Below are 12702 nucleotides of genomic sequence, written 5' to 3'. Positions count from 1 at the left end.
ATAAATCATCAACTTCCAGATAATACCAGTTCATACAATTTATTAACTAATTATTTAGGAACATCCAAATCAAACAGAATAAAACAGTACACATCAATGAGTAATATAATACCATAAGAACATATATTTTATATTTTTATATTTATATTTCTTCATATGTATTGTTCTTATGGTATTATCTTACTCATTGATGTGTACTGTTTTATTCTGTTTGATCTGGATGTTCCTAAATAATTAATTAATAAATTATATGAATTGGTATTATCTGGAAGTTGATGATTGAAATGAATCTGTTCCTCCATTTTCTTATTTTGTAATTTGATATAAATATATAAATATATATATATATATATATATATATATATATGTGTGTGTGTGGACAGGATGTCAGTCTGATAGCTAGAATAAGTGTATACAAGTCTCGTATTTTGAGTGTGTTTATGTCTGGGGCAGAAGCAGGGACTCACTTCGATAGGGAAATAGAAAATCTCCAAACCTTTCAAATGTGGTGTATGCACCACAGCATATGCAACCAAATGGCAAAATAAGACATCGAATGTAAAAATCTTAGAAAAATGTGATATGTCCAGTATTCAAAGCATGTTGATGAGGATTCAGTGAAGATGGGTAGGACATGTTTTTCAAATGAAATGTGAATGCTTTCCAAAAATTCAGCAGGATGAACTATTAGCGCTAAACTATTAAGCACAATCCATGCATAATTAAGCCAGCAGCACCCAGTCGAACAAACACTTCCGTGCATGCGTAATACAATAATGGTGATGTTCTTAACTGTTATATGGGAATGTAAATAGGTTTGCAAATTGTTTTTTTTACTTGTTATTCTATGTTCTGAATGCTTTTATTTTAATAAATGTTGCTTACTGCAAGTTATGGATGATTCTTTTATGACTTCATTGCTTTCAGGCTTAGCTTAACGTATTTTCACTCCCAACATCACAAAATGCATCAAATAAACATTGCCGGACAGCAGAGACTCGAACATTGCTTAGAAAATGTTTTTCATTTTTAACCTCGTAATAGTACGCACTAGGGATTTTGACCTTTAAATTTTGGGGAAAAAAGTGTGGATTATACTCGAGAATTTACGGTATTCATATAATGTTTTAAGCTTTCCTTCAGTTAACCTTGTATGTTAACACATTACCTCCAATGATAAAAGTTATGACTTATTACAAACGTCTCGTGAACTTCTATTTTCTTGTTGTTACGAACAAGATGGTGACCCCTCTTTCTTTCATACTGATGAAATTATAGTGTGTCATTAAGTCAGTGCTCCACAATGATAGTCGCTCCGCTATAAAATGGATAAGGATCTTTTCGGTTTGTGCCAACATATGTATAGATGTAAATATGTTGCATGTCACCCACATCTGCTGCTACAGGGGAGATACAGGTCTACTCAGCCAGAGGGAAAAGCAAGAGAAAATAAGATACATGACATCGTGTTTTTCCACTTCCGGTCCTTCACTTCCTTACATTCTGGTCACTATCATTCCTCCACACTTCACCCTGATCTAATAATAATAATGAAATTATTGTATACAGTGCTCAGGTGCACCACAACTTGTCAAAAGTGCGTATAAAGCATATGCAGAAATGTACAAATGTCTGGGAAGCGAACAGTGTTTGAGTCAGATACATGCTTGCGTGTGTATGGAGGGGAGAAAGTCAGGTGTAGTGTTGGCGAATCTCAGGAAGCATGGAAGTTTTGAAGGATGCAGTGCTCCGACAACTAACAACTGATGCTGGCGTTTTGTTCTATACTTCAGCAACTCTTAGCGTGAAAATATGTTTCCGAAAGTCATGGGAACTGTGCTGTTTTCTGACTTTGTAAACATGTTCACAGGTGTTAGACAGGTGGAGTTTGAAAAGGTGCTCAGAATTATTGTTAATAAGATGGTTAATAATTTTATGGGCGTCCGCCAAGTCAGCTGCCAGACGTCGGAGTTTCAATGTGTCCGTGCCCAGGGAAGTAAGGCATTTAGAATATGGCAAATGCCTGATGGAGGGTATTGTATACAGTGTCAGGTGCACCACACCTTGTCAAAAGTGCGTATAAAGCATATGCAGTAATGTATAAATGTCTGGAAAGCTAACAGTGTATGAGTCAGATACATGCATGTGTGTGTATGGAGGGGAGAAAATCAGGTGTAGTGTTGGCAAATCTCAGAAAGCATGGAAGTTTTGAAGGATGCAGTGCTCGACAACTAACAACTGATGCCGGCGTTTTGTTCTATACTTCAGCAACTCCTAGCGTGAAAAAATGTTTCTGAAAGTCATGGGAGATATGCTTTTTTTCTGACTTTGTAAACATGTTCACAGGTGTTAGACAGGTGGAGTTTGAAAAAGTGTTCAGAGTTAATGTTAATAAGATGGTTAATAATTTTATGGGTGTCTGCCAAGTCAGCTGCCAGACGTCGGAGTTTCAATGTATCCTTGCCCAGGGAAGTAAGGCGTTCAGAATATGGTAAATGCCTTATGGAGGGTATTCTAAAATGTTTCTAAAAGTCATGGGAGCTGTGCTGTTTTCTGACTTTATAAACATGTCCACGGGTGTTAGACGGATGGAGTTTGAAAAGGTGCTCAGAGTTATTTTTAGTGGTTAAAAATTTTATGAGTGTCTGCCAAATATCGGAGTTTCAATGTATCCTTGCCCAGGTAAGTAAGGCGTTCAGAATATGGCAAATGCCTGATGGAGGGTATTCTCTTGGTTGCACGTCGCTGAAAGGCTTCCAGGCGATTAACGATGACTGCCCCTCTATTGTTTAATAACCATCCATTCAGTTGTGGTAAGGATGCTTCCATTGAAATATACACAGTGTCATTCCCCCCCCCCTTTGTTATCATTAAAGCTCATTACACTTTGAATATCCCACATGTGATGTGGCATTCTATCCACTGAGACGTTATCTGGAGTACTCATCATGACCCAGCATGTTGTGGATCTTGAGACCCCTTCAGTCACGACACAGACCATGGGATTGCACCTAGAAAGATTGTTTATGGAAGACCAGCAATCACCCATGCATGCTAGTGTTATCCAAGTGGTAAGCCAAAGGGGCTGATACAACTTGGCAACTGTGATGTCGCAACTCATTTCTGCAGCAACGTGAAATAAAGTGTCTTGCTCAAGAACACAACACGCAGCCCGGTCCGGGATTTGAACTCACAACCTCATGATCGTAAGCTCGACGCTCTAACCACTGGGCCTGCACCTTAAGCTATATGTAAAATTTAAAAAAGCGGCAAGCTGGCAGACACGTTAGTGCGCCGGGCGAAACGCTTACCAGTATTTCGTCTGTTGTTACGTTCTGAGTTCAAATTCCGCCGAGGTCAACTTTGCCTTTCATCCCTTCGGGGTCGACAAATAAAGTACCAGTTTCGCACTGGGGTCGATGTAATCGACATAATCCTTTTGTCCTTGTTTGTTCCCTCTATGTTTAGCCCCTTGTGGGCAAGAAAGAAATATATACGTAAAATTAACCAGGAAGAAAAGTGTTACTCTTTTACTTGTTTCAGTCATTTGACCGCGGCCGTGCTGGAGCACCGCCTTTAATCGAGGAACTCGACCCCAGGACTTATTCTTTTTGTAAGCCCAGTACTTATTCTATCGGTCTCCTTTTGCCAAACCGATAAGTAACAGGGACACAAACACACCAGCATCGGTTCTCAAGCAATGCTAGGGTGACAAACACAGACACACACACGCATACATACATATATACGACGGGCTTCTTTCAGTTTCCATCTACTAAATCCACTCACAAGGCTTTGGTCAGCCCAGGGCTATAGTAGAAGACACTTGCCCAAGGTGCCACCCAGTGTGACTGAACCCAAATCATGTGTTTGGTAAACAAGCTACTTACCACACAGCCACTCCTGCACCTGTTGTTTATCCCGCTCTCATCAACTGCACACGTTTGGGGTGAACACAAATGGCCATCTGAATTCTCAGCCCTCCCTTGTGACTAATCGGAATTCCTTTCTTTGCTCAGTGAAATTCCTGTCTATAAGTCGTCTGTCACCACAGATATTGCACTGATATGGCTTCTCTCCTGTATGTGTACATATGTGACATCATCATCATTTAACGTCCATTTTCCATGCTGGCATGGGTTGGACGGTTCAACTGGGGACTGGGAAGCCAGAAGGCTGTGCCAGGCCCAACCTGATCTGTCAGTGATTCTACAGCTGGATGCCCTTCCTAACGCCAACCACTCCATGATTGTAGTGGGGGCTCTTTATGTGCCACCGGCACGGAGGCCAGTCGGGGCGGTGCTGGCAACGGCCACGATAAGATGGTGATTTTTATGTGCCACCGGCACGAGGCCAGTCGGGGCAGCAGTGGCAACGGCCACCATATCCCAGGCGAGGCTGTCAACGGCCACGATCGGTTCGGTGCATTTTACATGCCACCGGCAAGGAAGCCGGTCAAAGCGGTGCTGGCATCGGCCACGTTCGGATGGTGCTTTTTACATTCCACTGGCACAGGGATCACAGTTGCAGTTTCCATTGATTTTGATGTTGGTGTACTTGACTCAATATGTCTCCTCAAGCACAGGGTCGAAATGATGTTTCTTCACTTGCCACCTGCACAGGAGTCAGTCCAGCGGTCCTGGCAATTGCTGGAATCCAAGTCCAGAAATGGATTTTGCCATGAAGTTGCAATGGGGACGTCGATTGTGCAAAGGATTGAGCGAATGTGTCTGTTGGTTGGAGGATATAGGCCTGCTACTGTTCATTTTCATCAACTCAAATTCTTCACATGGCATCGTGACACATTTTACGCCATACAGATGGATCTAGGCAATGGCTTTCCCAAGACATCACATCTAGCTGCTCTTCCTAACACCAACCACTCCGTGAGTGTAGCGGGTGCCTTTTATGTGCCAGAGGAGTCTGGCAGCGACCACGCTTGGATGGTGCTCTTTACGTGCCACCGGCACGGGGACCAGACGAGTTCCTCTGCCACTTGTTGGCGTTACAGAAGAATTTTTGGAATGCGACCATTTCGTCTTTGGAAAACATCTCTTGCACCCATCTGCACTGAATTCTCATCCGTACGCCTTGGATACTGGACATATCACATTTTACTAAAATTTTTACATTTAATGTCTTATCTTGCCATTTTGTTGCATATGTTGTGCTCCAGACACCACATGCGAAAAAATTTCAGTCTTTCTATTTCTTCGTAGAAGGGAGTCCATGCTTCTGCCTCATATGAAAAAAATACTCAAAATACAAGATTTCTATTATTTTAGTTGTCAGACTGATATCATGTTCACACAAATACATATATCAAATTAAATACACAACTGAAAGCGCTACTACTTGTTTGATACTGTTATGATTCTTGAACAGGAATATTTATAAAATGCGCCATGTATCTTAACCCTTTCATTACCATATTTCTGTTGAGATGCTCTGTGTTTCTCTCAATTAATTTTAAATATAACAAAGAATTTAGTAAAATAACTTCATTATCATTAAGCTAGTGTTAGGAACATAAATTGTGACTAAGGTTTGGTGGAAGATTTTAATTCAAAATTTATGATAACAAGACATTTGTGCTATAGAGCCAGAACTGGTTTTGGCTGGGTTGGTATTGAAAGGGTTAAGGGCATAGAGCCAAAGAAACCAAGCCCAATCTGACAGGAACATGGAGTAGCACTCTGGCTTGCCAGCTCATGTCACACTTTCCCATCAAAGCCTGCATAGAAGACGGATGCTAAAAATGGATGTTAGAGGATGATGATGAAAACACAACAAAGACAAAATCAATGTCACTTAAAACTTTTATTCCTCATTCCCATTCCTTTATTCTCTCATAACAAATTCCTCAAAAATCCAGCACTATCCTCTTCAGAAATCAAGGTCATCTCTGTGTTGATATATTTAGATATATAAATGATATTGAAGTTGTGATTCATGAATTTCATGTTGACATCCAAGAAACTGAAGTTGATAATGTCAAGCTTGAAAAGGAATAAACCCTGTCTTTTAGCAGACAAAATATTCATAATTGTTGTCATGTTCTAATAAATTTTGATATTGATACAGTTACACTTGTGTATGAATACGCCAATGTGTACTTAAATAGCCTTTTTGAAAGAATGATTTACCACAGACATCACAATGATATGGCTTTTCTCCTATATGAATAAGTGTGTGAATAGATAAAATGTAGGTTTTTACCCAGTATGAATATGTTTGTGATTAGTCAAATGATTATTCGTAGAGAATGATTTATCACAGATATCACAATTATATGGTTTTTATCCAGTATGGATACGTTTATGTTTAGTCAAGTCACTATTCCTAGAGAATGGTTTATCACAGATATCACAATGATATGGTTTTTCTCCAGTATGAATACGTTTATGTTTAGTCAAGTCACTATTCCTACAGAATGATTTATCACAGATATCACAATGATATGGTTTTTCTCCAGTATGAATATATTTGTGACGAGTCAAATGACTATTGGTAGAGAATGATTTATCACAGATATCACAATGATATGGCCTCTCTCCTGTATGAATACGTCTGTGTATTGTTAAGTTACTATTTATAAAGAAAGATTTACCACAGATGTTACAATGATATGGCTTCTCACCTGTATGAACACGTTTGTGATAAGTTAAAGAGTTATTTTGAGAAAATGATTCACCACAGATATCACAATGATATGGTTTTTCTCCCGTATGTGTACGCTGGTGTCTAAACAAGTCACTACTTCGAGAGAATGATTTACCACAGATATTGCAATGATATGGCTTCTCATCTGTATGAGTACGCCTGTGCATAGTCACGTGGCCACTTTCAGAAAATGATTCACCACAGATATCACAATGATATGGTTTTTCTCCTGTATGTGTACGTACGTGCCTAGTCAAAGAACTACTTTGAGAGAATGATTTACCACAGACATCACAATGATGTGGTTTCTCTCCTGTATCAATGCATTTGTGTTTGGTCAAGACTCTTTCTTCAGTGAATAATTTACCACAGATATCACAGTGATATGGCCTCTCACCTGAATCAGGTTTGTTTGGTTTTCTTAAATCATTCATTATAAGATAAAAACTTCTCATACGTATCCCAACGATAATGATTTTTTCATTTCTATGAATGTATTTGTGTTCAGTTGTGTCAGTATTTTCAGAGAATAATTTAACACTATGTTCTTGCTTAACATCTAAAATGGCAGATGTAAACAGTTAAAACTTTTGTAAATTTATCCAAGCAATCACCTTTTTTACATTCCAAACAGTGAAGGCAACAAAAAAGTTGCTCTTAATTCCATCGTAGAAGAAATATTTTCTTATCGTTTGTCATTGATGCGTTGATGAATGTGCCTTATGAATATATGGTCTTCCTTTAATTGATGAAAGTCAATCAAAATATCAGAGGTACATCTGAATGAAGAGATTTCTTTAACGTCAACATGATGTGATATTCTGAAGTAGAAAAAAAGAAGCATGAGATAAAGAGAATCGTTAAACGACATAGTAATTCAACATTGCAAATCTTACATCAACATTGTCATCCATTTAATGTCTATGTTTTCAGGGGTCAGATTCCATTGAGGCTTTGAAACTTTCACAACATTCTGTACATAGATGAAGCGTTTCTACATTTCTCTAAATTCTAACCTGTTTTCCTCCATTACCTTTTTTCTTTGGCATGAAACCACCTCAATTCTGGGAAGAGGGTATTTTCAAGTTAAAGGAAAGATGGAGACGCATTGTGCAACAAAACGGTTCATATTTGGTTGATTAAAAATGTATTGGCAAGTATTTATTGACCTTTTTCTTTCCTTCAAAAATCGGCACGAACTTTCCGGACAACCCAATACATATGCAATAATACGTTATACTAGCAGAATCGTTCACATGCCGAACAAAATGCATAACAGCATTTCGTCCGTCTTCACTCTAAAAGTTCAAATCCCATCCAGGTAGAATTTGGCTTTCATCCTTTCGAGGTAAAAACAAACAAGAAACATTAGCGCACATTGTTCCATGGAAGCGACGTCCGCTTCTCCCGCCAATTTCCTGAACTCGTGTCTAAAGTACAAAAGATTATTCTCATCAACACTATTATTATTGGCGATCTTTCGTCTCTAGTAGAACTTTACGTCGATTTCCCTATGTAATACGTGTGGTGAAAGGAGCGTAACAGAACAAGGAAAGAATTAGAAGTGTAATTTGGTCTTACCTGAGGAGATGAAGTCGGATTCGCCTTCAGCCAACTTGCTAGCCTCTTGTCGTGTTGGCGTCGTTCTCAAGTCTGTCTGGCTTGGTCAATGCCGCACGTGCGTTCTGTCTGTCACTTCAGCTTCCGCCGGCGCATGCGCCCTGCAAGACCCACTTCCGCTCCCTCCCGCTCCGTCACACTCCTTCAACACCACACCACACCGTAAAAAAATTTTTTTTTTACATATGGGCTTGCGGGAACTTTTCAAGTAATATACATACATATACACATACACCAAGTAAAAAATTTCAGTTATCTCTTTCTTTCACACACACTAACAGAAGCACTTCACTTACACAACATACTGTCTGTCTCCCACACCTCATCAAACACACACACACACATGTACATCAATGCTTGCCATGCACGGTAACTTCAAAAGAACTTCCCTCGTCATAAAAATGGCTTTCTCTTAGTCTCTTTCGCTCTCATTACTTCAAAATTTCCCGCAAGCCCATATGTAAAACAAAAAAAATTTTTTCGGAAAGGTCTACTAGAGACGAAAGATTGCCTTTTTATTATTATAGCGACCCCGAAACGAAGGAAAGTCACTGTCGACCTCAGCGGAAACTCCTGACTGAAAATACGGCCGAGGTCGACTTTGCCTTTCATCCTTTTCGGGAAATACTGGGTTCTATGTATTCGACTTCGTGCTCCCCTCAAACACTGCAGGCCTCGGCAAAATTTCAAACCTGCATCATTACTATTAATATAACCTCTTAAACAACAGGACAACGTTAATTAATATGGTATTCTTCAATCGGTTTCCCCTAATTTTACTAATTAATCAATTAAACTATTTTACTCTCGTATTACCAATTAATTTCCTTTATATCACATGTAACGGTGATTCATAGGTTTTCATAAACAACAGAGCAACATTTCAGTTTGGAAGTTATTAATTAAGACGAGTAAACATATTTTCTTAATTGTTGTTAGGTTCCCGCTTCGAAAAATAATTACTGTAATATCGAGAGAAGTTCACATAATTCTATCATTTACATTATTATTATTAGTAGTAGTAGTAGTATCACCTTTACAGCCTTAAAGGAAATCTTTATCAACTTACCGTATTCACAAATAAGCAACGAATCAGTAATTAAGCACCTTAATTAAGAATTTAAAAGAAGCGAGGTTGAGGTGTTGTGTGGTTATTTCCCTTTACACGATTGTATTTCTGCTATGCTCCAATAAATGGCTCTACTGGAGAATTTAAATACAATAATATAAAAAACGGAAATTTCACCCTCCAACCATTTTCATATATTTTTAAACTTTCAATGCCTCAATGAACCCCGACCCCTGCAGACATTGACATTAAGTGGATGACAGTGTTGATGTTGTAAGATTTGCAATGTTGAATTATTATGTCGTTTAATGATTCTCTTTATCTCACTGCTTCTTTTTTTCTGTTTCAGAATATCACATCATGTTGACGATAAAGAAATCTCTCCTTTCAGATGTGCCTCTGATATTTCTATTGACTCTCATCAATTAAAGGAAGACCATATATTCATAAGGCACATTCATCAATGCATCAACGACAAACGATAAGAAAATATCTTTTCTCGGTGGAATTGATAGCAACACTCACTTGTCTTCGCTGTTTGGAATGTAGAGAAGGTGATTGCTTGGTTAATTAAGCTTGGATAAATTTACAAAAGTTTTAACTGTTTACATCTACCGTTTTAGATATTAAGCAAGAACACACACGAAAGACACATAGTGTTAAATTATTCTCTGAAAATACTGACACAACTGGACACAGATATATTCATAGAATTGAAAAAATCATTATCATTGTGATACGTATGAGAAATTAGTATCTTATAATGAATGATTTAAGAAAACCAAACACACCTGATTCAGGTGAGAGGCCATATTACTGTGATAACTGTGGTAAATCATTCTCTCAAAGTAGTCACTTGACTAGTCATGTACGTACACATACAGGAGAGAAGCCATATCATTGTGATATTTGTGGTAAATCGTTCTCTGAAAATAGTAACTTTACTCGTCACAAACATATTCATACTGGAGACAAAGCATATCACTGTGATGTCTGTGGTAAATCATTCTCCCGAAGTGGTTCCTTGACTGGTCACATAGATACACATACAGGGGAGAAGCCATTTCATTGCATTATCTGTGGGAAATCATTCTCTAGAAATAGTCAGTTGACTAGTCACAAATTTCTCCATACTGGAGAGAAACCATATCAGTGCGATATCTGTGGTAAATCATTTTCTCTAAATAGCGATTTAACTCATCACAAACATACACATACAGGAGAGAAAGCATATCATTGTAATATCTGTGGTAAATCATTCTCTAGAAATAGTGACTTGACTGTCCATAAACGTATTCATACAGGAGAGAAACCATATCACTGTGATGTCTGTGGTAAATCTTTCTCTCAAAAAAGCCACTTAAGTACACATGTGAGTATTCATACACAGGTGTAACAGTATCAATATCAAAATTTATTACAACAGGACAACAATTATGAATATTTTGTCTGCTAAAAGACAGGGTTTATTCCTCTTCAAGCTTGACATTATCAACTTCAGTTTCTTGGATGTCAACATGAAATTCATGAATCACAACTTCAATATCATTTATATATCTAAATATATCAACACAGAGATGACTTTGACTTCTGAAGATGATTGTGCTGGATTTTTCAGGAATTTGTTATAAGAGAATAAAGGAATGGGAATAAGGAATAAAAGTTTTAAGTGACATTGATTTTGTCTTTGTTGTGTTTTGATCATCATCATCATCTCCATCATCCTTTACCATCCAGGCATGGATGGGAAAGTGTGACAGGTGCTGGCAAGCCAGAGTGCTTCTCCAGGTTCCAGTCAGACCTGGATTGTGTCGTTCTATATTTGAGAGATTCGGAATTATGTACGTTATTTACTTTAGACTGATATTCGTCCTCATCTTGTTGTTAACACAGTATTTCAACTGGTATACTCTCCAGCCTTCATCAGGTGTCTTGGGGAAATACCTTAGGAACGAGAACCCAGCTTCAAAATTTCCCCAATACACCTGATGAAGGCTGGAGAATATATCAGCTGAAATGTTGTGTGAACAACAAGATGAGGACAAATATCAGTCAAATGTGGGTTTGGCTTGGTTTCTTTGGTTATATGCTCTTAATATACATGGCGCATTTTATAAATATTCCTGTTCAAGTATCGTAACAGCATGTAACAAGTCGTAGCGCTTTCAGTTGTGTATTTAATTTGATACATAAAGTGAGATAGGGGTTATGAGTGTAACCCACTATGGGATATCATTTATCCAATATACTGCCAGTAAAGTACCCAGAAAGGCTAATACATAAATGCTAAGAATTGCAATGCAATTAATTCATGTATTATATGGGCAAAGGTAAAATGTTTTACCTCAAATTCATAATACAAAATAAGAAAATGAAGGAATAGATTTCTATCAATCATCAACTTCCAGATAATACCAGTTCATATAATTTATTAACTAATTATTTAGGAATATCCAGATCAAACAGAATAATAAAGAACAAAACAGTACACATCAATGAGTAATATAATACCATAAGAACATTTTATATTTTTATATTTATATTTATTTATATGTATTGTTCTTATGGTATTATCTTACTCATTGATGTGTACTGTTTTATTCTGTTTGATCTGGATGTTCCTAAATAATTAATTAATAAATTATATGAATTGGTATTATCTGGAAGTTGATGATTGAAATTAATCTGTTCCTCCATTTTCTTATTTTGTAATTTGATATAAATATATAAATATATATATATATATATATATGTGTGTGTGTGGACAGGATGTCAGTCTGATAGCTAGAATAAGTGTATACAAGTCTCGTATTTTGAGCGTGTTTATGTCTGGGGCAGAAGCAGGGACTCACTTCGATAGGGAAATAGAAAATCTCCAAACCTTTCAAATGTGGTGTATGCACCATAGCATATGCAACCAAATGGCAAAATAAGACATCAAATGTAAAAATCTTAGAAAAATGTGATATGTCCAGTATTCAAAGCATGTTGATGAGAATTCAGTGAAGATTGGTAGGACATGTTTTTCAAATGAAATGTGAATGCTTTCCAAAAATTCAGCAGGATGAACTATTAGCGCTAAACTATTAAGCACAATCCATGCATAATTAAGCCAGCAGCACCCAGTTGAACAAACACTTCCGTGCATGCGTAATACAATAATGGTGATGTTCTTAACTGTTATATGGGAATGTAAATATGTTTGCAAATTGTTTTTGTTACATGTTATCCTGTGTTCTGAATGCTTTTATTTTAATAAATGTTTCTTACTGCAAGTTATGGATGATTCTTTTATGACTTCATTGCTTTCAGGCTTAGCTTAACGTATTTTTGCACCCGACATCACAAAA

General features: G+C 37.4%; 3 protein-coding genes and 1 pseudogene across 4 annotated transcripts in view; 3 read left to right on the top strand and 1 right to left on the bottom strand.

The window, feature by feature from the left end:
• The window catches only part of LOC115225439 (early growth response protein 1-like), a 424836-nt gene that overhangs the window by 7494 nt on the left and 404640 nt on the right, over positions 1 to 12702 (top strand). The window contains exon 2 of one of the 2 annotated variants that reach the window (XM_036514188.1): positions 9702 to 10051. The exons of the other annotated variant lie outside the window; for it this stretch is intronic. The gene's annotated coding sequence lies outside the window, so the exon portion shown is untranslated. The remainder of the gene's footprint in view (positions 1 to 9701; positions 10052 to 12702) is intronic. 2 annotated transcript variants of the gene reach the window in all.
• LOC115225462 (zinc finger protein 208-like) overlaps positions 1 to 12702 on the top strand; it is a 524237-nt gene that overhangs the window by 138522 nt on the left and 373013 nt on the right. The gene's annotated exons all lie outside the window — the stretch shown is intronic.
• The window catches only part of LOC115225040, a 336418-nt pseudogene that overhangs the window by 26521 nt on the left and 297195 nt on the right, over positions 1 to 12702 (top strand).
• Positions 1 to 12702, bottom strand: part of LOC115225384 (zinc finger protein 208-like) — a 146709-nt gene that overhangs the window by 60335 nt on the left and 73672 nt on the right. The window lies entirely within an intron of this gene.

This window comes from Octopus sinensis, linkage group LG27 (genome assembly GCF_006345805.1).
Source record: "Octopus sinensis linkage group LG27, ASM634580v1, whole genome shotgun sequence".
Lineage (NCBI taxonomy): Eukaryota > Metazoa > Mollusca > Cephalopoda > Octopoda > Octopodidae > Octopus > Octopus sinensis.
The sequence above is the reverse complement of the archived record's forward strand: the minus strand, read 5'-3'. Positions and strand labels throughout refer to the sequence as shown.